The 21,934-nt window shown below is 43.1% G+C and overlaps 1 protein-coding gene across 5 annotated transcripts in view; it reads left to right on the plus strand.

Moving 5' to 3' along the window:
- PLEKHG1 (pleckstrin homology and RhoGEF domain containing G1) overlaps positions 1-21,934 on the plus strand; it is a 233,922-nt gene that overhangs the window by 147,072 nt on the left and 64,916 nt on the right. The window lies entirely within an intron of this gene.

The raw sequence follows: 21,934 nt of genomic DNA on the forward strand, positions 1-21,934 counted from the left end.
CTGGAGGAGGGCGTGAAGCATCCTGACTCGCAAATGTCAGGTGTATACAGACAGAGTCCATCTGGCTATCTTCACCGTAATCACAGTTGTCTACTGGTGTCTGGGAGCTTCCCAGACAGGTACTGATACCTGCATCCCACCTCCAGAGACTGGGATTTCACGGCCCTGGGGGTATGGCCCCGGCAGAGGGATGGTGGAGGATCCCCAAGTGATTCAAATGAGCTTGGGAGCCACTGTTGGGTGCTGTTCTCTATTGGTTGGTGTTTGGGGGAAGGAAGGGAAGGGAAGAGAAAAACCATGGGCTTTGTCTTGTCTCAGGCACTTACTTTCTGTTCACTTCAATAGTGAACCAGTGTGCATAAATCATTTGACTCCATGTGAATCGATCGGGCTGAGCTGATGGGCCAGATTAGGTCCTCTGGAGATTGAGTTATGAATTGACTTTGATTTATAGATAGGTTTTTAAGGATAAAGTAAAAATTACCAGAGCAGCTCAGATGTTAACTCATTCTCAATTAATGATTAAAAGTATGACTATTTCAAAGGCAAATTTATGTATTTTAAAGCTGGACCCACTTTGCTGCCTGGGAATATACTAAATTCTTTGAGTTGTTAGTGCCCACTTCCTGTTTTAGACTTTTAATCTAAAATGTTTCACGGTGTAGTGGAATATTTGCTGATGAGCACATTTTGCACCAAATACATGCATTCTTAGAGCCTTAGAAAAAAAATTCTGAGGCGTAATTGTGTGTTGAGTTCCATAAATGACAGAACCAGACACTGTCTACTAAAAATAGTTATGACATAACTTCCTGGTAAAAATAGAAAAATCAATTGATACTCAACCAACAATATGTGATCCCAAATGTAGAATGCAGCAGGCCAATTTTCTTTGTAATTTCAACAATGATGTCATTTGTACTTGCGAAGAAATACCTGTGAAACCGCCAAAAATTTTGCAACCTCTCAGGAAATGCGCGGTTGTCAAAGCTTTCTTTGGTGTGTCCTTCTTTGGTGTGTCCTTCTTTGGTGTGTCCTTTTCCTTTTCTTTCTTAGAAATCTCTCCACCTACCTGATCAAAATTCACCATACTGAGAGAGAAGCCATAAGTTACTAAACTGATATTCCACGAACACTGTGGTTTTTTTCTGAGACTGGTTGATAAACCTTGGTGAGAGGAAGTGGGTAAGATCTGAACAAGAGGGGACCGATAAAGACAGGATACTTTTTGCTAAGACAGTTGCAGTAGAAGCTCTATTCCAAGCTGCCCAGATATTCTTGCCCTTTTTTTTTTCCATGATCAGTGAAATAACCATGTTTTACACTGGGGGTTGGTGGACTTTTTCTATCAAGAGCCAGAGCGTAAATGTTAGGGTTTCTGAGCCCTAACGTCTCACTTCTAATCGCTCAGGTCTGCTGTTGTAGCTCAAAACAGCCGCAGACATTATGTCAATGAATGGGTATGGATTTTCCAGTAAAACTTTAGGGCTACATTTGACCCAGGGGCCATAGTTTGAGGCTATGAATTGGTGTCCGTGCTTCATTAGCTCTAAAATGAGACTAATAAATAGTAGCTGGCTCATAGGATTAGTATGAGAATGAAAAAATACATGGAAAACCCTTCCAACAGGATGTGCGGCCCACAGGAAGCAGTCAATAAAAGGAGCGCATCCGAATTTGCTGGTTGAGAGTGGTCACCATTCAACTATACTGTGTTTTACCTAAAGTCTTTCACAAAAGTAAACAGATGAGTCAGTTCGCTACAGCAAGCAATTTAATTACGAAGAAAATTTAAACCGGTGATGCCGGCATTACTGTTTTGAATGCAATTGGATTATTTCCAGTGAATCCACCGAAAATCTGAGGTGACACCTAATTAGGGAGAGGAAAGGTGAAGAAGGATGTTGGGAGGAGGAGTATTTGGGGAAGAAAAGTCCCAAATGTAATGGGAGGCACCCATGTAGGTCCAAGTCAAATGGTGCTTTGTTCCAGAATTCACCAGAATGCTTTGGCTTATTTACCCTTTCCACCAGACTCTAGATGAGGGATTGGTTGTCACAGCCTTTTCTTCACGTACTTTGGTTATGGGGCCACCTCTGTTTCTCAAGATCACAATTTTCACGGACTGGTTAAACTCATTTTATCTAGCTCTTTCCTTGATGAAGAATAACCGATTATTTTTCCACTTGCAGCAACTCTACCCGATAAAGACTGTGAAAATCGGTATTCTTTTAACATACAAAGTGTCCATGCCATTCAAATCTGTTTTCCTTGATCCATTTCTAAAGTATTTTTACAATTCTGTAGCTGATTTCTCTCAGATCCTCAGTTTTTCAAATGCAGAATTTTAAAATGGGAAAAGAACTGCTCGTTAACAACCTGCTAATACAAGTTCTCACCACACCGAAGGGGTGGAGCTTGCTAGCGGGCCTCTTGTGGGCAAGAATTACCTCTGAGCAGGAAAAAAAAAGTCTAAGCATTTATAGAGATACTGGTAAGTCACGTCTCATCTGTGCAAGAGCACGTTTCTGATTTTCTGCACATTTACTTAATGCACTTCCACAGCCATCGTCAACTGAATTTCCCTTATAAGTAGCACATTTTATCCACATGCCATATTTATCCATCATCCCCACAGGTCAGGTTTAAGTTTGTGTGTAGGATTTATAAATGGAAACATTTTTGCAAAAGATCGCTGATATATACATAGATTTAAGAGACATTAACACAGCAGCGCCTGGTTGTCTCGGTCAGTGGAGCGTGCAACCCTTGATGTCAGGGTTGCGAGTTCGAGCCCCACACTGGTGTAGAGATTGCTTAGAAATAAAATCTTAAAAAAAAGAGAGAGAGAGAGACATTAACACCATGTGCGTTGACCTGTTCAACCTGGTCCCACAGTAACTGACTTCAGAGAAGAGATCCTTTCAACCTTATTTAGGCAAAAGAATCCCCAGATGTTGGTTACACATACAAAGAAGGTTATCTGCCTTTTGTTCCCCTACGTAGAGAAATAGTATTAATCCCAAATAGGTAGGTCTTTTTCCTTTCCCATTTCCTGAACATTTTAAAAATGTTATTGTTTTAATTTCTATTGCTCTTTATTTCTTGCAGTCCTCCCCAGATCCTTTGTTCTGAGCCCCCTGCTCCTTCCTCCCCACCATGGCTGCTTCGTCCTCTGCTTCTTTGCTGGACATGGTAGTCATCTAATTTTGTACACTTAACATTTGATAGAGAGAGAGAGAAAGAGGGAAAGAAAGAGGTGAGATCTTGACTGTCCCCCCACTCAAAGGAACAATGGAGCTGTTATTTTCATTTCTATATATGGCTCCTAATAGCATTCACAGACAAAATGAGGTAATAAATAAGAAAGCAAGTTTTAGAAGTTAAAAGTAAAATAGCCAATGAGACAATTTGTGGAGAGATAGAAATCCATGGTTGGAAAGTAGAAAATAAGGGTCTCTTTCATGTTTAATGGAACCTTACAATGACCGAGTGGGGACTCTCATCGGTAGAGGGGGTTTCTTTAATCTTCCTAAATGATCTATAAAAGAGCCTTTGAAAGCTTCATAAGATTTGGCCCCAGATAGAGTTTATGGCCTGTTTTAACCTTTTAGGAAAGTTTTTAAATAGTTCATAATGTTATATAATGCTGTGCATTTAGAAGTTAATTCCCTACTACAAAATATCATCTTTGGAGATGGCTGCATTAAATCATCTTTTGGGACATTGAGGACATGTGTATTTAGTAGAAAACAGGTAAAAGACTAAGTGTGACATGAGTTTATTTTTTCCTATCATCTTCTAGAGTGCTAACATTCTTTTCAAGCACCTTTGTCCACACAGTGTGTTAAAAAGCTGAGAAGTGAGTATCAGCCTAAATGTTTAAAACTTAAAGAGCCAAAGCCTTAAGCATAGCTTTGTCGCGAGCATTCAGCATTGTTCAAAAGCTATAGCTGAACAAGGATTAGAATGTTGATCTCCAACCCCCCAACTCCTGTGTTTACCAGCCTACAGGGACTCTTTGTTTATTGCGTGATAGTGTAGACAGTGTCAGGGTAGGTGGGGAAAGAAGGATGCTTTTCACATGCCTGGTAATGTGAAATACACTGAAAGCTATTCTGTCCATTGCCATGGCTTCGAGAAGAAGTTGCTCTTAATACTGGAGGCATCATGTTAGTTGGAAGGATAATCTTCTTACACTTGGGAAGCAAGCCTTCTCTCCACTCTGCAGAGGGAAAGAAGGAAACCTAGGGACCAGGCCTGAGGAGTCTGTAGGGCCTGTCAACCATTTTCTCCGAGTAGAGACTTCACTTAGAGACTGGACTCAGAACGGAATCTGAGTTAGCTTTTGTCTGGGGTCACCCCGCCCTCCAGGACAACGCTGTCGATTTGGATGTGGTTTTCTTATGAAGTCTGGCTTTCTTTGGATCCTCTTGGAGAAACAAGACTGTTTGGCGTGGAAAAGGGGCAGTTTGTGTCTCTGCCACTCTCTTCCCTTAGCCATGAAAATAGGATTCTCTGTGGGCATTCCCTGGACCAGCTGTAACTGCGTAGGACCCTGGAGAAGAGGAGAAGGGTCTTGAACCAAGGGAGAAGGCTGTTGAGAAGAGGTGAACGGTCATGGCTTTTATTTCCTTTTTATTTGCAGATGTCCTCACTCAATGCTTTCCCTCCAGTTTAAATAACATTTATTATACTGACACTTTTTATGAGGTCGTCTAGAGTTTTTTGAATACTGGGGGAAATATGTGTTCAATGCCGGAGTGTAGGACTTGGCAGGAATTGTTTTTAATGAAGGCTTATTATGTGGGTGGATTTCATAAAGAACTTACACTGTGGGATTTGGCACAATTTAATGTACTTTTTCTTTTACGTGGCCTTTGAGTACTTTTATTTGAATGTCTCTATTTGTTTTTCCCTTGGAGGGCTTTTATCATAATGGGTGAATGAGATCTTTCTTAAAACCATTTAAGATCTATGATAATTTAGAAGCAAACCTGTTAAATAGTGTTCTGCCTGTGTTGGAGCTATTCCTTAAATAGCACATCTAATCGCTGTACATAATCCCCCCAATCTCACTTCGACTATGCATGGCCAGATCTCTGTTATTGTTGTTGTCATTGTGTTCCTTCTTCCCTACCCTACCTCATTCTCCTCTCTCTCCACCTCAGTGACAAAACCTTAGAAGGAGGAATACAGTGATTTCTTTCCACTTCTCTTTCTGTTTGCTTTTATTGGAGCATAATTGACATACAATATCCTGCTAGTTTCATGTGTACAATGTAGCGATTTGACATTTGTATACATTGTGAACTGATCACAATAAGCACATTTACCATCTGTCATCATACAAAGTTAATACAATATTATTGACTGTATTCCCTGCACTGTACATTACATCCTCATAACTTATTTATTTTATAACTAGAAGTTTGTATCTCTTAATCCCCTTCACCCATTTCACGCCCTGCCCCCAACGCCCCTTCCCTCCAGCAACCACCACTCTGTTCTCTGTACCTGTGAGTCTTGGTTCGATTTGGTTTTGTCTGTTTTGTTGTTGTTTTTTTTTTTAGATTTTATTTATTTATTTGAGAGTGAGACAGCGAGAGAGGGAACACAAGCAGGGGGAGTGGGAGAGGGAGAAGCAGGCTTCCCCCTGAGCAAGGAGCCCGATGCAGAGCTCGATCCCAGGACCCTGGGATCATGACCCGAGCCGAAGGCGGACACTCAATGACTGAGCCACCCAGGCGCCCATTTGTCTGTTTTGTTTTTTATATTACACTTGTAAAAGTAAAATCACATGGTATTTATCTTTCTCTAACTGGCTTATTTCACTTAGCATAATACCCTCAAGGTCCACAAATGGCAAGATCTCATTCTTTTTTGTGGCTGAGTAGTATCCCATTGTATATATACGCCCCATCTTCTTTATCCGTTCATTTATCGATGGTTGTTTCCATATCTTCATATCCGTATATAAACCATACTGCAATGAAATGGTGCAGATATCTTTGCAAGTTAGTGTTTTCATTTCCTTTGGATAAATACCAAGAAGGGGAATTGCTGGATCATATGGGAGTTCTATTTTATATTTTTTGAGGAAACTCCATCCTGTTTTCCACAGTGGCTGCAGCAAGTTGCATTACTGCCATGTATGAGGGCTCCCTTTTACCCACATCCTTGCCAACACTTGTTGTTTCTTGTCTTTTTGATAATAGCCATTCTGACAAGTGTGAGATAATTTCTCATTGTAGTTTTGATTTGCATTTCCCTGATGATTAGTGATGTTGTTTATCTTTTCACGTGCCTATTGGCCATCTGTTTGTCTTCTTTGAAAAGTATCTAGATCATCTGCCCGTGTTTTAATCAGATTGTTTGGTTTTATGTTACTGAGTTATATGCGTTCTTTATATATTTTAGATATTAACCCTATTAGATACACGATTTGCAAATATTTCTCCCATTCAGTACACTGCCTTTTTCATTTTGTTGATGGTTTCCTTTGCTTTGCACACGCTTTTTAGTTTGATGGAGCCCCGTTTGTTTACTTTTGCTTTTGTTGCCTTTATCTCAAGAGACAGATCCAAAAAAAAAAAAAAAAAATCCCTGAGACCGGTGTTGAGGAGCTGACCACTTACATGTTCTAATAGCAGTTTTATGGTTTCAGGCCTTACATTCAAGTCTTTAATTCACTTTGAGTTAATTTTTGTATATGGTGTAGGAAAGTGGTCTATTTTCATTCTTTTGCATATGGTTGTCTGTTGTTCTTGACATTGTTTATTGGAGAGACTGTCTTTTCCCCATTATATATTCTTCTTCCCTTTCTTGTAAATTAATGAACTATATATATATATATACACACACACACATACATATTGTGTGTGTGTGTATGTATGACTATAGTGTTTTAATTACTATAGCTTTGTATTATAGTTTGACATCAGGCATTGTGATACCTCTGGCTTTTTTTTTCCTTTTTCAAGATTACTTTGGCTATTTGGGTCCTTTGTGGTTCCATATGAATTTTAGAATTATTTGTTCTAGTCCTGTGAAAAATGCCATTGGAATTTTGATAGGGATTGCAGTGAATCTGTACATTGCATTGGATAGTACGGACATTTCAACAATATTAATTCTTTCAACCCACGAGCACAGACTCTTTTCCCGTGTATTTGTGTCTTCAATTTCAACACAGTGATTCTGAGTGTTCATCTGTTCTACCCATTGTAATTAATGCGGGAGGGAGGGCAGAGACCTGGGCTTTCACTTTTGTCCAGTCCTAATGAGTCTGCCCATGTTGAAGGCTCTGTTCATTTGCAACCAGTCAGAAGGTATGAACAATGCACATGTTCAAGGTGGACAGCATTTAGTGAAAGCAAAGTGAGTAGAAGTTTGCAGAGTTGATAAGTAAACGTAGCACAGAAAAGTAGCTGTTGGTCTTCACAAGAGTTCACGTGTGTTTAATGACTGCTGTCAGGTCAGGTTATTCTCTCCAGATCTTTATGGTTAGATCTTCAGTGAAAACTTAGGAACATTATTTAAAATACCCGTATTGTTCAGATTCTCCTGGGAGCGCGGTAGACAGTGACGTCATCAATGTGACAACCTTGAGCCTTGTGACCATTCCTACCACCTCGCTGGTTTCCAACAGCTATAAACACACTATGTATCTAACACTTGTAAATTTTCTAAATATGTGCCTTGATAACAACAACAAAAATACTAGGAAATGAACATGAGCAGCAGCTAATATTTGAGTACTTACTGTATATCGGGCGCCGGCATGAGCCGCATCTTCACTCCCAGCCCCATCATGTGGGTATCAGTATAATTTTCCTATTTTAGCACAAGAATATTGAATGTACAAAGGGCAAAGTAAGTTGTCCAAGGCCACATAGACAGTGGTAGAGCTGGAACTGAAACTTGGGTCTCATTCCAGAGCCCACTCCTTTTGCCAGTAGTCTACACTGTTATTGGAAATCTTCTCTTAGAATCTAGCGAAGGGTTCAAAGTTTTTGCCCTCTTCTTACTCTCTCTGGAACAGGGTTTTGCAATAGGAGTACCTCTGACAGTTTGGATCAGACAGTTCTTGGTTGTGGGGACAGTCGTGAGTGTTGTAGGATGTTTCATAGCAAACCTGGCCCCTACCCACTAGGTGCCAAGAGAACTGCCACCATTTCCTTTTGTAACAACCAAAAATATGTCTAGACATTGCCAAACATCGTCTGAGGGACAGAATCACCTCTGGCTGAGAACCTCTGCTCTACAGATTTGGAACACGTCTTACACGCCTGTGTAAGGATGGGCTAAGCCACAGTCCCACATAGAAACCCCCAGTGTAGTGGCTTAATAGAACAGGAGCGTATTCCGTTCTTCTGGAACTGTCACGTGTGGGTGTGAGGGTTGGCGGGAGCAGTGCTCCGGCCTGCGCTCGTTCGAGGACCCCAGCTGATGAGGCTCTGCCGTCTTCAGGACCACTGCAGTCTGCGCCATCTCCTCCAGCTAGAAGCCCAAGGAGACAGGGAGACATGAGGGGGAGATTTCTAAGACAGGCACCGAAGGGGCTCACCCCCCGGCCTCATTCCCCAGGTGACACTCTTCTCAGGTGGCCACAACGAACTACAGATGTAGTCTAGCTGTGTGCCCAAAGAAGGTGGGGAACATTCGGTGAACAACTGGCAGTCTCCAACAACACACTGTATAGACTTAAAACATTCTCGTTGTGAAACTACACTGTGTGTCCCTCCTCCCCTCTCCCCACTGACCACCACTAAAAATAAAAGTAAACAGGGAAAAAAGCAAGAATGATTTTGGTGATGCTTACCGCTGAGATTATGGTGACTCCCTTTCGCCAAGTGGTGTTACAGAATGTTTTAAATGAATTCTCCACTTCGGTCTTGGAACAGACACAGACCAATGTGTCTTCTTTGCTCCTCTCTCCCTTCTCACATATCTTCATCACCCCCTCTTTCTTTACCCTTTCTCCCATCATTCTACTGATTCCCATCCACACAACCAGCAAATAGGGCTCTTTGGAAAAATTGAACACGAGAGGTAGAATTCTAGTTTAAAAACAGGGCTGCTGGGTCTAGCAGTCATTCAAAAGCAGGGTTTGTGCTTATCTTGCTAGTGTTCTGGAAACCTTGTGAGCAGAAGGCAAATCCATGAGGATAATGGACTGAAGCCATTAACCACTTAACAGAATGAGGCTTGGGATCTGCAAGTTGATGGTCACACTGATAAAGTTTACATGAAAAGGGAATGCTCTCCTTTTTATTGCCCTGCCCTTCTTTAAAACTCATTTCTTAGCCATTCTGAGAAGCCAAAATGAGAATTATGGGTTTTTGGGCAAAAAATGAGCAATGAAAGACCAAACTGTGAAAATTGTGTTTATACATTCTCAACTTTGTATGCCCCAAACCAACTGACGTTATTATGGATGCCTTTCTGTAAGAAGTTGAAGTCAATTTGCATCCTTCCAGAGGGGAACTCATAGAAAATAAATTTACCACTGATAAACAATAGTCTATTTATTTTGTTAACCTTCACCTGGTATGGTTTTCAAGTTACTTGGTAGCAATAGCATAATGGTCACCAATTCTTATAATAATTGTGGGTGCAGTGATGGTCCTCATTGTCTCCCTGAGAAATATTAAACCTCAGATAACGGAAAGGTCACCCCTGAGTTCCTGACAGTCCTCATTTGTGACTTGCTTCTTGAAATGTGGGGCAGGATGAAGAGTTGAGGTCAGTCTTAGGATGTCAAAGGTAATGGGGCCCTGAGTCAGGCTTTGTAGGATATTCTTACTGGGTTACAAGAGTTCATAATTTGAGAATAGATTATAGACAGGGATTGTTTTAATGCCCATATCAAATATCTAAGGCCCCAGAAAGAGAACGTACAGATGAGAGAGAGAAGAGCTAGATGCATGTCAAAGAGCCTGCAGTTGGTTCTGCTAGAATGTGACATATGACACGTGTGCTCCTAAAAATCCCTCCCTGCGCAAAATCACACGGGGGGGAAACATAAGACTTACAGGAAAAATGAGTTTTGAGTACAATATTCAAAAACCTCATCCGTGATAGTTAAAAAAGATAGGAATCTGAGGGAAAATGGAGACAGTTTCAGACATGCTAAATGGTTAAGAAAGACATATCTACTCTAGTAAATATGACACTTGACCTTGAAGTTGCTTGTGGAAGCCCCGTGGTTGCCACACCTGCCACCCTCTGTAGGAGAGGAAGAGTATGAGAGGGAGTGAGGGTGAGTGAGAAGAAAGAACAGAGAGAAAAAAGAACAGAGAACAGAGAGGGAAAACACGAGATAGGCTAAGAGGAAGGAGAAAAATTAAAGAGGGAGGAGACCACCCAGAGGGTTGCCCTTGAGGAGTGATCTTGAGGTAAGATTACCTGACGTGGATGGGTGTGGCCCACAACTCGGAGCGGGTGGGACTGAGTCCACTGGTGGGCATTTGAGGTGAGTGTGCGTGGTTTTGTATTCCTGTGCTGCTCTCTGGAACTGGGGGCATTTTTTTTTTGCATCCACCTAGTGTTTCTCATGGATGAAATCCTGCATAAGCAAAGGCAAAGTGAAGAAATTGGAGTTAAGTTCAAAGTGTTCCTTTGTGGGATGTCGGGGTGGCTCAGTCAGTTAAGCGTCTGCCTTCTGCTCAAGTCACGATCCCGGGGTCCTGGGATTGAGTCCCGCATCGGGCTCCCTGTTCAGCAGGGGGGGCCTGCTTCTCCCTCTGCCTGCTGCTGCTCCCTTTGCTTGTGCGCTAACAAATAAACAAAATCTTAAAAAAATTGTTCCTTTGTATATTAATCATGTTGGGAACAAATTCATGTTTTCAAAACAAATGTTATAGCAGAACCAACTGTACTTATTCTTTGCAGTAGTATGGCCTATTTCAAGTAAGTCTGCCCACCATGACCCTCCCCGCCATCTTTGCTCAGAGTAGAAGATTGAAGAACAGTATTCCTGCTGTCAAAAAACATGGCCTTCCATTTATCTTAAGTGAGACTAATAAAGACTATACAAATATCCTTAAGGCTCATTTCACTTCCACCTTTTAAGAAAAAATGGTGTGAAAGAATTTCAAGTTCTCTTCATAGTTTGACAGTTCATTCACATTTCTGGAAACTAACAAATGGATTTTTTTTACCCTAATCTCAAACCAACAAATATGCTTACTTATGAACACAAATAGTTGTAGGAACTTTTTCTTTTACTGAAAGGACTTGCACAATTTGGTCAAATGTTCTTGCCCAGACGATAGCATTTTCTGTCTATGAAACTCTTCGTACACCAAGGAGATTTAAAGGGTAAACCTTAGTGTGTTTCTGATGTTAAAATTAGAATGATTTTTTCCACCCACACTTGCCGATTCAGTTAGACAATGTATTAAAGGAAAGTATAGCCTTACAATGCAATTAGGGGGGAGAAAGAAAACAGAAACTGTCCGTTTCACAGACCTGAGTACATTCATTTCTTTTGCATGATCAAGCACTTCTAGAAATACCTGCAACCAAAAAAGTCCTTCCCATTCTATTAGGCTTTTCTTTTAAGGCAGCGTTTTGATTTTTAATAAAAAGGCATTTCAGAAACTTGAGTTAACTCAAGTGATTGAGTAGCTATTATTACTGGCCGGCTCAGGAACTGCTCATATATTTCAAAGACCGCCCGTGGGCAGAATTCTATTGAAGATTTGCTAAAACAGGTCCTGTTTGGTTGGGTTAGAATCATGCTGCCTTTTGGATGTGTGCCATCTTGAATATTCAATTATACTGAGTGGGTAGAAAATTATAGAATTCAGGAAATTATGCTCTAAACAAACCAACCTTCAGTTGGAAGAAGTTTCCCATGGCCAGAAATATCTTCCAAAGATGTTTGCACCTTGTGAAACTAATCACGTAGAAGGATTTACCAAGATGATGCGATAAGCCTAAAGCCAAGGGCATCCCTGCTCTTTAAACCGAGAAGAGGAAACGATAACTCAGGCTGATGCACAGCCTGTCAGCCTCCGAGATGTCGTAGTTAACTGTTTTCCCAACATCCGTGTCTTTGGATTCTCCATTGTCCACCAAGACTACTTTGCCACTCATGGGGCATAGCATTGTGCTGTATAGTAGCTCACTTAGAATTTTTTCATCTCTTTTTTAAATTGGAAAATATGCATAAAATTTATCATTTTAACCATTTTAAGCGTACAGTTCAATGGCACTGAGTACATTTACATGGTTATGCAACCCCCACCACCATCCTTCTCTAGAACTTTTCTATCAGCTACTGTGTACCCATTGAACAGTAAGTCCCCGTTCCGCCCTCCTTCAGTCTCAGGCAACCCCCATTCTGTTTTCTGTCTCTATGAATTTGACTACTCTGGGTAGCCCATATAAATGGAGTCATGCAGTATTTGTGCTTTTGTAATTGTCTTATCTCATTTAGATCACGTCTCCAAGGTCTATCCTTATTATATATAGTTTGCATCAGAATTTTCTTACTTTTTAAGTTTACATAATATTCCAGGGTCTACACAGACCACGTTTTATTTATCCCTCTGTCTGCTCATGGCCAGTTAGGCTGTTTTCAATTGTGTAGGATTTTTGATTAAGTAAAATCACACCAAATTACAGAACCAGGAAATAACTCAGGTCTAAACTGACTGCAGATCCTGCAAGAGTTGAGGTGTGTTGGTATGTTTTCCTCCCCTTCCTTTCCTCTCCTCTCCGCACTGTATGTGACCCTCAACGGGCCATCCCTGAATACCTGCTGAAGGAATGATCTTGTCTTTCTACCCAGTCACTGTTATAGGTGAGGAAATAGAGATTCAGAGAGCCAAGTGATTTCCCCAGCTGGGTGCAAATCCTAGTTGTCACTACCTTTGATTTTAAGCAGTTATTGAACTTCTGTTAAGTGGTTTCTTCATCTGTAACCCGTGGTTTCTTCATCTTAAAAAGAAAGCGGTATTGCATACTTCCTAGGACAGCAAGAGGATTAAATGAGGTAAAACCTGTAAAATGTGCACGTGCCCGACTGCTGATAGCTGCTCAAACCCCGACCCTGAGGCTAAGTATTGGCAGTGCTGGGAGGTACCCAGGTCCTGTCTCCTGGCCATTTCACTTAGAAACAACTGGAAAACAAGATTTAAGGAGCGTCCCCTAACAGACCAATAAAGGAGAGTTCTCACTTGTTAATGAAATTTTCTGGAAACCTACTACTTTCATTGCCCAGTTTCCTGTATCTTGGCCACTGATGGGCATAAAATCAGCATGGCCACAGAGGGCTGGTACAGAGGGGAAGTGGCAACAGCTATAGAGTCCCCTCCTTGGTAACTTCTTGGGACAAGTCTAATGCAAGCGGTGAACTTGCCCTTTTCCCCCAGCACAGGCGGAGGTGGGCTTTGGAGGGTCCCAAGAGTGTGTCTGGGCCCGTCCACTGGTGCTCATCGTCCGGTTGGTGCTTTGGGGCCCTTTTTTGCCAACCCCCACTCTGAAGCAGGAGCCGGCTTTGAAGTTTGCGTCCTAATTTTTAAAAAGTATAAGGTAAAGAAGGTTACCGATTAAATGTATAAATGTACTTAATATTCAAACTCAGCCAGACTCCTCCAAAACCACTCTTATTAAGAAGATCCGCTAGAAGAAAACGTCTACTTCAAAAATAGGAAAAAGTGAAACATAATGAAGATCCCTTATGAGGACCGGGCAATTACGAGGTCATCAGCCAGAATCGTACCAAGGATAGTAAGCCTCATAAACAGGTTCAAAGGGCTATTATTAGAGCAATTAAAAGCTATCACCTCAGAAATCTGGCTAGGAGGAACAGCTAAAAAATCGGGATTTTTCTAAAGCAGAGGGTGCACTTGAGTATCCCCTGGAGAGCAGGCACTTGTCTTGTCCCAAGCTACACCCTGGGCTAATGAAATCCGCGTCTCTGGGGGCGGCATCGGTTTTTCTAAATCTCTCCAGATTCCCAAAGGCAATCGATGTTGAGGTCTACAGTCCTAAAGAGAATTTTTTCCCCATTGTTACGAAGCGAACAACCGACATTTAAAGACAGCATAAATTACCAACCCCCTTACCCCTTGCAAAATACAACAAAATGATGAAAAGCCAAAAATCTGCGAGAATTGAACCGAGATCCTGACTCTGCCATTTTCCTATGTTGTCTTGGACAAGTTACTGAACTTTTCCACGTCTCTACATTTTCACCTATGAAATGGAAATAATAAGGTCATTATGAAAATCTCTAAGGTTTTCCCTGTAAAGTGCTTAGCACAGTGCTAGGCACAAGTAAACCCTCAAATGAGAGTTGTTGTTATTATGTGATTATTCATCTAATTGGCATTGTTTGGAAAGGCCAGTAATTTCTGGTCGGTTTTAAAGTATCATCAGTTGTTGTGTTTGTGAATCTAACGTTATTATTTCCAAAAATTATTTTAACTGTGCAATTTAAAAAAAGGATAGGTTATATCTTGTTGCAGTGTTTAGGTTACCTGACATACCTACATGTAGTTGGAATTCATTTCCAATACAAAGGGCTGCAACAGTGGAAGGAAAGCATTTTCAGAATTTTGATTTGAGCTAGGTGAAACTGAGATTGATTTATGGGACAGAGCGTTGGCCTGGGCCCTGGTCCCATAGCTCTGTGCCCGTGGATGACCCACCAGTCTGACCTCAGCTTCATCCTCTAAAATGAGTTTAATTCAAAAAACCAAAATCTAAAGATGACTGGAGATCTCATCTCCTCCGGCCTCAGTTCTCAAGAATGTAACCAGGAAATAAGCAAGTCCTTTTAGCAGCCAAAATAGATTATTTCACATGCCAAACGGTAACTCCTATGTCTTTACCCCAAGAGAGGCCCCAAGCTCTCACTGAGAGACTATTTACCCTACATGTTTAAAATAAGTTAATTATTTGGTTTCCTCACCCACAGCAAGGGAGGGTGGGGGTCGGGGTGACAACTCTAGGGAGCCACAGGAAGGTCAACTAATGTAAGGCCATCTAGAACTCTCCTCGGTCACCCTGGTGAATTTTACTGGCGAATTAGGGCTTAGAGCATAACCAAAGTCCTTACTGATGTACCAGAAGAGCAAGAAGAAACTTTCCTTATGTTTGGTATAGCGTCTAAAATCTGTGGTCTGATGCCTGGCCTTCATAAACAAAGTGATTTTCTAATTATAGTAATTGACTTTTTCAACGTCTTCTGCTCTTGTAAAATACACATTACGTAAAATTTCCCATTTTAACCATTGTTAAGTGTACAATTCAGTGGCATCAAGCATATTCGCAATGTTGTGCCGTCATCACCACTACTCCTTTCTAGAACTTTCTTAGCATTCCAAACAGAATTCTGTATCCATTAAATGATAACGCCCCATTTTCCTCTTTCCCCCCACCCCTGGCAACCTCCAGTCTGCTTTCTGTCTGTGAATTTGCCCGAATTAAATAATATTTGCCCTTCTGTGTCTGACTTCTTTCGCTTAGCATGTTACCAAGGTTCATCCATGCTGTAGCAGGTTAATTACAACGAACTTTTCATACTTAGAGAAGATTATTGTACAATAACCGATCCATTAACAAAAGTGAAATGACGCTTCCTGAAAAGTGAGAATCAGCCTTGCTCTGCAAGTGGACGTATTAAGAAAATAATAAAGACATGATGAGAAGTTCCAAGCGTCTGTCCCACCCCAAGCGAAATGGAATGCTTGTTCTAAATGTGAAGACTCTTGTCCTGTTAAACTAATAGGAACGAATCCATAATGGTTCTCGTGTTTGAATCCCTGACACCCCTCTTCCCTAGTGTGGGCCCCTGAAGGAGAGAGGCTGCAGCCTACATCTGTGGTTTCGAATGGCAAATGGCAAAATCAAAATCACATTGAGGCAAAATTACTCCTCAATTTTCTCTGCAAGCTGCCTAAAGGACATTATGGGTGTGTGTGTGTGTGTGCGCGCGTGTGTGCGTGTCTTGGAAGGAGGCAGAACAAGCCATTCCTTTAAACTGCGCTTTAAAATACTTCTTTCTGAAACAAAACTTTTTTTTCTCTTTGGATCAACAAGAAATGTTACAAGAGTCCCTTCAGTTTTATAATGGGGCTTCAAGTTATGCTGTTAACCTTTCAGAAGCTCTAAGTGGGAGATGAGTCGGGAGGGGCTCCCCAGCACTGGCCAGAGGGCGGCCTGCAAATACAGAACTGCTGAAGAGACACAGCTTTTGTCCAGTTTTCCATAAAGCAGTGGATAAATCATGCAACCCAGGGGTCTGTTTGTAGCCTCCTAAATGGTGTTCCAAATCCAAATGTAGGTAGAGAAAAAGGGTGTGAGTTAATCTACTTTTGATTAGGGGAGCGTTTCTTTCTTGTGCTAAGCGGGGAGTTACCCGTGGGTGGGAAGCGAGTGGAACATGAAATGCATCTTCGAGAGGTTGGTGGTAAAAATCGCAGTCGCCAGGACAAAGGGAGGGGAGGGAGCAGGAGAGGAATGCCGTGTTAGGTTACAATTCAATACAACTTCAGCCTCAGGGAGTTTGAGAGCAGCCGGCTCCTTAACCCTTGCCTTCCTGGCTTGGCTTCCCGCAGTTAGCAGGCAGACGCGGTTTCAGGAGTTCACCGCCCTCAGTCTGCAGACGCTAGGGGCTGGGAAAGCTAAGGGGAACACCTGCAGTTGCTGACGTCAGTTTTGAGGGAGAGCAGGAACTACAAAGAGCAGAGACTACAAAGGCATTCTTGCCGAGCTGTGTGTTCATGACTCTAGCTTCCCCTATCCTGGAATTATAAATGCAAATGCTCAGAGGAGCACCTGACCCTCAAGGAGTGGGAAGGATCCAGAAGGTTCCTGGGAAGAATCTTGGCCTGGATTTGCCAGTAGGAGGGACCATCTTGGCAGTAAAAACAGAGTGCGTAAAGACAGTGAAGCCAGGGGACAGGGGACATTCCTGAAAGTACCAGGAGTGTCTATGGGTTGGGGGTAAGGGCGGGAGGGGAGGCAAGAAAGTGGTAAAAGTTGAGTCTGGAAAGGTAGACAGGGGTGCAGGCCTTGAAGGATCTCCCTCCATGCTGAAGACTCTGAGAAGTCCTTAAAGCATTTTTTGCAGGAAGCATAGCATCAAAGTTGAGTTCTAGAAAGATTACGCTGGCTTCATTCTGAAAAGTTGGAGGGATCAGAGCCCCACAGAGGGATTAGTTAGGGTGCCCATGCAGTAGGCATGGTGGGAGATAACCAAGACCAAAGGAGGGATGGGAGGGAGGAGGGGTCTGTTTCAAGACAGGTAAGAGAGGCAGCATTTATTGTCTGGGTGGTCATAGCAAGTGAGATGGCCAGGGTCTGGGAGACTTCTGAGTGTCATGGAGACCTTGTATGCATATGTCTCCTCTAACCATCTTCAGAGCCTGTCCCCAACATGATGGTTAATAGCAAGCAGCCCAACTACCTCGGCCTTCCTATGGCGCTGTGAGTGCCTGTGGCAGAGAAAGGGGGAGGGGGGAGTTTTTATTAGAATTTATCTGGGCAGATAGAGTTCATTTGCTTTTGAACCAAAACAGGTTCCAATCTGGCTCCTTCCCTGCCCTCCTGAGGAGGAAGCGGGCAAACAGGAGGCCACATGTTAGCCACAGCTACCAACCAGTGTGTGCTGGCCATCTTGGGCAGAGAGGCTCCTTGGATGGGCCTGGTCGTTGAACCCACGGAGTGAAGACGAGGTACAGATGTTGCATTATCCCTACTCAGAGGCTGAGGCAGTGAGGTCTCAGTAAAGCCCATAACCCCCCAAGGGGCAGCTCCCAGCCCCAGGCCGCCTGCCCTTGTGGTCCGGGCACTTTCCACCACGCTGCAAACGGAGCCCACCCTGGAGCAGAGGACTTCGTGAGGAATCTGCTGGGCCTCTTGCCCCTGTCATGCTGTGTCCTCCTGTGAAGCTACTGTCTTGGGAGAGCAGGTGTACAGCGGATCAAAACTGCATCTATTACAAGAAAAGCACGTAGTGTACTTCAGATCACCAAAGGCCTCTGTAGAAACTCATTCTACAACCATCTCTTGACAGTTACGGAAATTTCATCCTAGGAGGTTAGTCTCCCTCCCTCCTTCTCACTTCTAAGTACGAAGACATTGTGCCTGAGATTTAGGACTGGAGAAGAATTCCTTTTCCCCAAGTCATACAGTTCCCCCCGTGGGCACGAATTGAGATGAGGTCTCCAGGAGGACAGAAGGAAACTGCTGGATATACCCCATTCAGGAGGCCCAGCACTCTGAGAAAGTCAGGCTTCCGGGGAGCTCCCCATCATGCTGGCCCACGTGCACCCCCATTCTACCCTCTGTTCTGCTGCAAATCTCCAAGCCCGGGCTGTTTCTGTGTCAATCCGTAACTTCTGGTTAAGATTCTACTGTGATGAGATCAACAACAGTGTAGCCAGAGAAGCAATGAGATATGTCCTTAGGGCTACTCATTGTTTTTGGTACAATGAACGGAACAGTTTAGCCTATGCATCTCCGTATTTAGCCGTGGATTGCCTAACCGCCAAGGCATAATCACATTCATCCGTATTGAAAAACTGCCCATAAAGGGATCAGTCCTTGTGCAGTTCTTTATTTTAACATATACAGCCTCGTTGCATTGCAGTTTTCAAATAAGAATAGCTTGACCTTGAGGGTCATTATCCAACTGTGTGACTCAGTGATGGGAAGTTGAGCTAATGTCTTCCAGCTTTTTGCGCTATTTAATATCGCCCAGGTAGCTCCAGCCTCTTGGCCTCGTGGAAGCTCGGTTTCAGGGTTAGAGCTCCAAGTAAAGTAGCACAGATAGCACTAGGCTTTTGTCTCGGAGGCCTTGTTTCCTCTCCCTCAGTGCGCGCTTCTTGAGCACCTACTGCATACAGATCCATTGCTGTGCACATTGCCTGTATTACAGTTCCTGTTCCAGTAAAAGAGTAAAAAGTGTTCCGACTCATTCATAAGTCATGTAGTGAATTACTGTCCAATACGTGATCGGGTTACACGTGCGTTAACCAGTGACGTGTCTGTGGCAAAACCGTGTTCCTGTTTTCATGGGCCATTATTTGGGGTCCTTATTTCACAGTTTCTGGTCCTCTAGAACTCCGAGTGGAGGGTGGGCAGTGATATGACTCGCGCATAGGAAATGTTTTTGCTGTCGAAAGCACACGCATTCTGATGTTGAGCGACGGCTTTGAAGCTGTCAGTGTGCTGAGGTGATGTGCAGAGCGCTGGGAAGGAAGTCAGAGCCCCACGATAAAAGTCCAGGCTGGCTGTCATGCAGAGGAGCAGGCCAGAAAGCACTCGCAGAAGCTTAGCACTTCGACACGCTCCCATGGGAAGCAGTAGGACACCTGCCACGATGGCCATGCCCACCTGCGAGGGAGCTTTCTGCCCTCCGCTCGCCCTGCCCCTCTGCGTACCCACATGCCGCTCCGGTCCATCGGCCTTGCCCTGTGGCAAAGCCCATGCTGGCAGAGCTGCTCGTCTCTCCGCATTTCTGACGGATCTTCATTTTATAGCAGTTGCCAGTTCTATCGCTTGGAAATGCTCTGCGTTCCAGGCTGTCCATCTTGTAGCGTTTGTTCAATAGACTTAAACGTCACGTGGTCCTGGGAGATCTGGGAGGATTCGTTTGGGAGGATTCCGCATGACCGGTTCGGAAAGGCGCGTGGTCCGCTGGGGAGAGCCACCCCGAGTCTTGCCCCTAAAGAGGAATGGAGTGACTGACCTGGGGGGTGACTGGCAAGGGGAGGGGGACGTTCGAAGGAGAGGGAGAGGGAAGAGAACTCGTGAACTGAACGGGACGGGAAGGTGTGCGCCCGTGTTGGAAGTCAGATGCCGGTTGGTTGAAAGCTGGCGGGCTTGGCTGCTGGAAAAGCACGCCCTGGGATGCGTGAGGATGGACACACGCGGGAGGTGGGCTCGGCGTGTCCGCTGCGGTCTGTGACGATGCTGGGAGGTGGTTAGGTGCGGTGTAAAGATGCCGCATTAAGGACTAAAGCCTTGGAAGCAATAGTGCAGAGCTCCGGAGCCCAGGCGATCATCAGCCGGTCCCAGTTTGAACGGGACTGAGTCACTCACTCTCTGTGTGACCTTGGGAAACAACTGACATTTTCTAAACTTCCGGTAAAATGGGACCCACCCTCTAGGTCGTTGTGAAGATTAAATGAGATAATGCATAGCTCAGCACCTAGCAATAAACATAAAGGTAATACGACTCGTAATAGTAAACGGCAGTAAGGAGGCGTTAAACTTCAGATGATCTAATAACATAAATTTATTTTACTGATCTTTTATTTTATTTTCTTTCCCATATACAAAATCCTTTGGGCTTTATTTAATTTTCCTTAATTACCATGTTTCAAATTATACCAGCAGTACCGTGATTATAATTGAGATGAATCAGTTCTCATTTTCAGGTACTTAAAGCTTTGCCAAGACACCACATCTCTTTGCTGTTTTCCTCCTTAAGGATTATAGCCACATCTAATTGTCTCTGTCTGCTTCCTTCCCTAGCTTGAGACCTGGAGAGTAAGATAGCAGTAAAATAACGATGCTGGATTACTCCTGTATTCCTTCTCGAGGAAGTGTATGACAAACTTCCTTCGCTTTCTTGTCTCATCAGCCCCCGCTGGAATGGTTCTGGCAAATTCTCTGGTTGCCCATTCTGAAGATGTTAAACATACTTTACATTAATGCATATTCAATAAGCACGTGGATTATCCCAGAAATGCTTTACTTTTTTTTTGGTAGTTAGAAATGATGATGGGATTAAAGAGTATGAAAAACAAAAAGCAATGGTGGGTTTCAAATAAGTATGGAAAGCTATCTCAGTGTGAGCAGGACTTCTTCACGGGCATGTGTCCACTGCTCTTATTTTAAGAAGAGCTTTACATATGAGAATGCTGTCAATGTGATGTGAAAACTCTAAACACGGTTTTTAAAAACAAATATTTAACAAAGCCAATAGGAAATTAAGTTTCCTGCCATGTTTTTATTACAGAAGGGAGTCTTGCAAGAACTTTTTTGTTCTAACTTGGTAAGATAAGAGATTAATTGTAGCATTATATTTGCACCAAACTTTAATTTTTATGACATTTTTAGATTTATTTACACTTATGTACATCAGATTCTTCCTCTGGATGTCAACATGAAGTAAATACAGACCATTGATTTCCATAATGGTTATCAGAAGCACAGGAAAAGATGGGCATCTAGCTGCTTGGAGAACTCTAATCCGGTTTCTTCTATCATTCGATTACTGTAGACTGCCAGTTCACGTGTATTTTCTGCTTAAGTCTTTGGGGAAAACCAAACAAATCTACCCAGTTGTCTTCAAGCAAAGATCTGTATCTCTTTCTACTCAACGTTGCTGTTTTTAACAGAGAATTCCTGTCTGCCCTTCTGGGAAAACCTGTCCAACCCCCCTCCCCGCCCCCTTTCCAGGGCAGGCTGTTCCATCTCCTTCCAGAAAGGAACCTCCTAGCTCCCCTTCTCTCAAGAGGGAGACACAAAACAATGGAGGGGACAGAACAGGCTGTATCATTTGTCACAGCTTAGCAAGAAGGCCATTCCTGACATTTTTTACTGATGTCTTATGTATTGAAAGTATTATACTGGGTAAATGAGGCTGAAAGCTCCCAGTTTTTTATGATTCTTTTACACAAATATCTCAGAACCATTAATTCTGACTTTCACATATCGCCAATTAAGATCAGCCTCTATACCATCAGTTAGGAAAACTGAATGAGAACTGATATCACACCAAGAACAGAAGCTGCTTTGAACTCTCCCTTCTCCACTCCCCTTCTCCCCCTCTCCCACCTGCCTGCGGGTCTTCCTCTCTTGTTCTCCCCCTTTCTCTCCCTGTCTTCTTTCCCCTCTTTTACTTTCTACTCCCCTTTTTCTTCGGTCTCCTCCCCCCCTTTTGCTCCCCTCCGTTCATTCT

This window comes from Ailuropoda melanoleuca, chromosome 10, assembly GCF_002007445.2.
Source record: "Ailuropoda melanoleuca isolate Jingjing chromosome 10, ASM200744v2, whole genome shotgun sequence".
Lineage (NCBI taxonomy): Eukaryota > Metazoa > Chordata > Mammalia > Carnivora > Ursidae > Ailuropoda > Ailuropoda melanoleuca.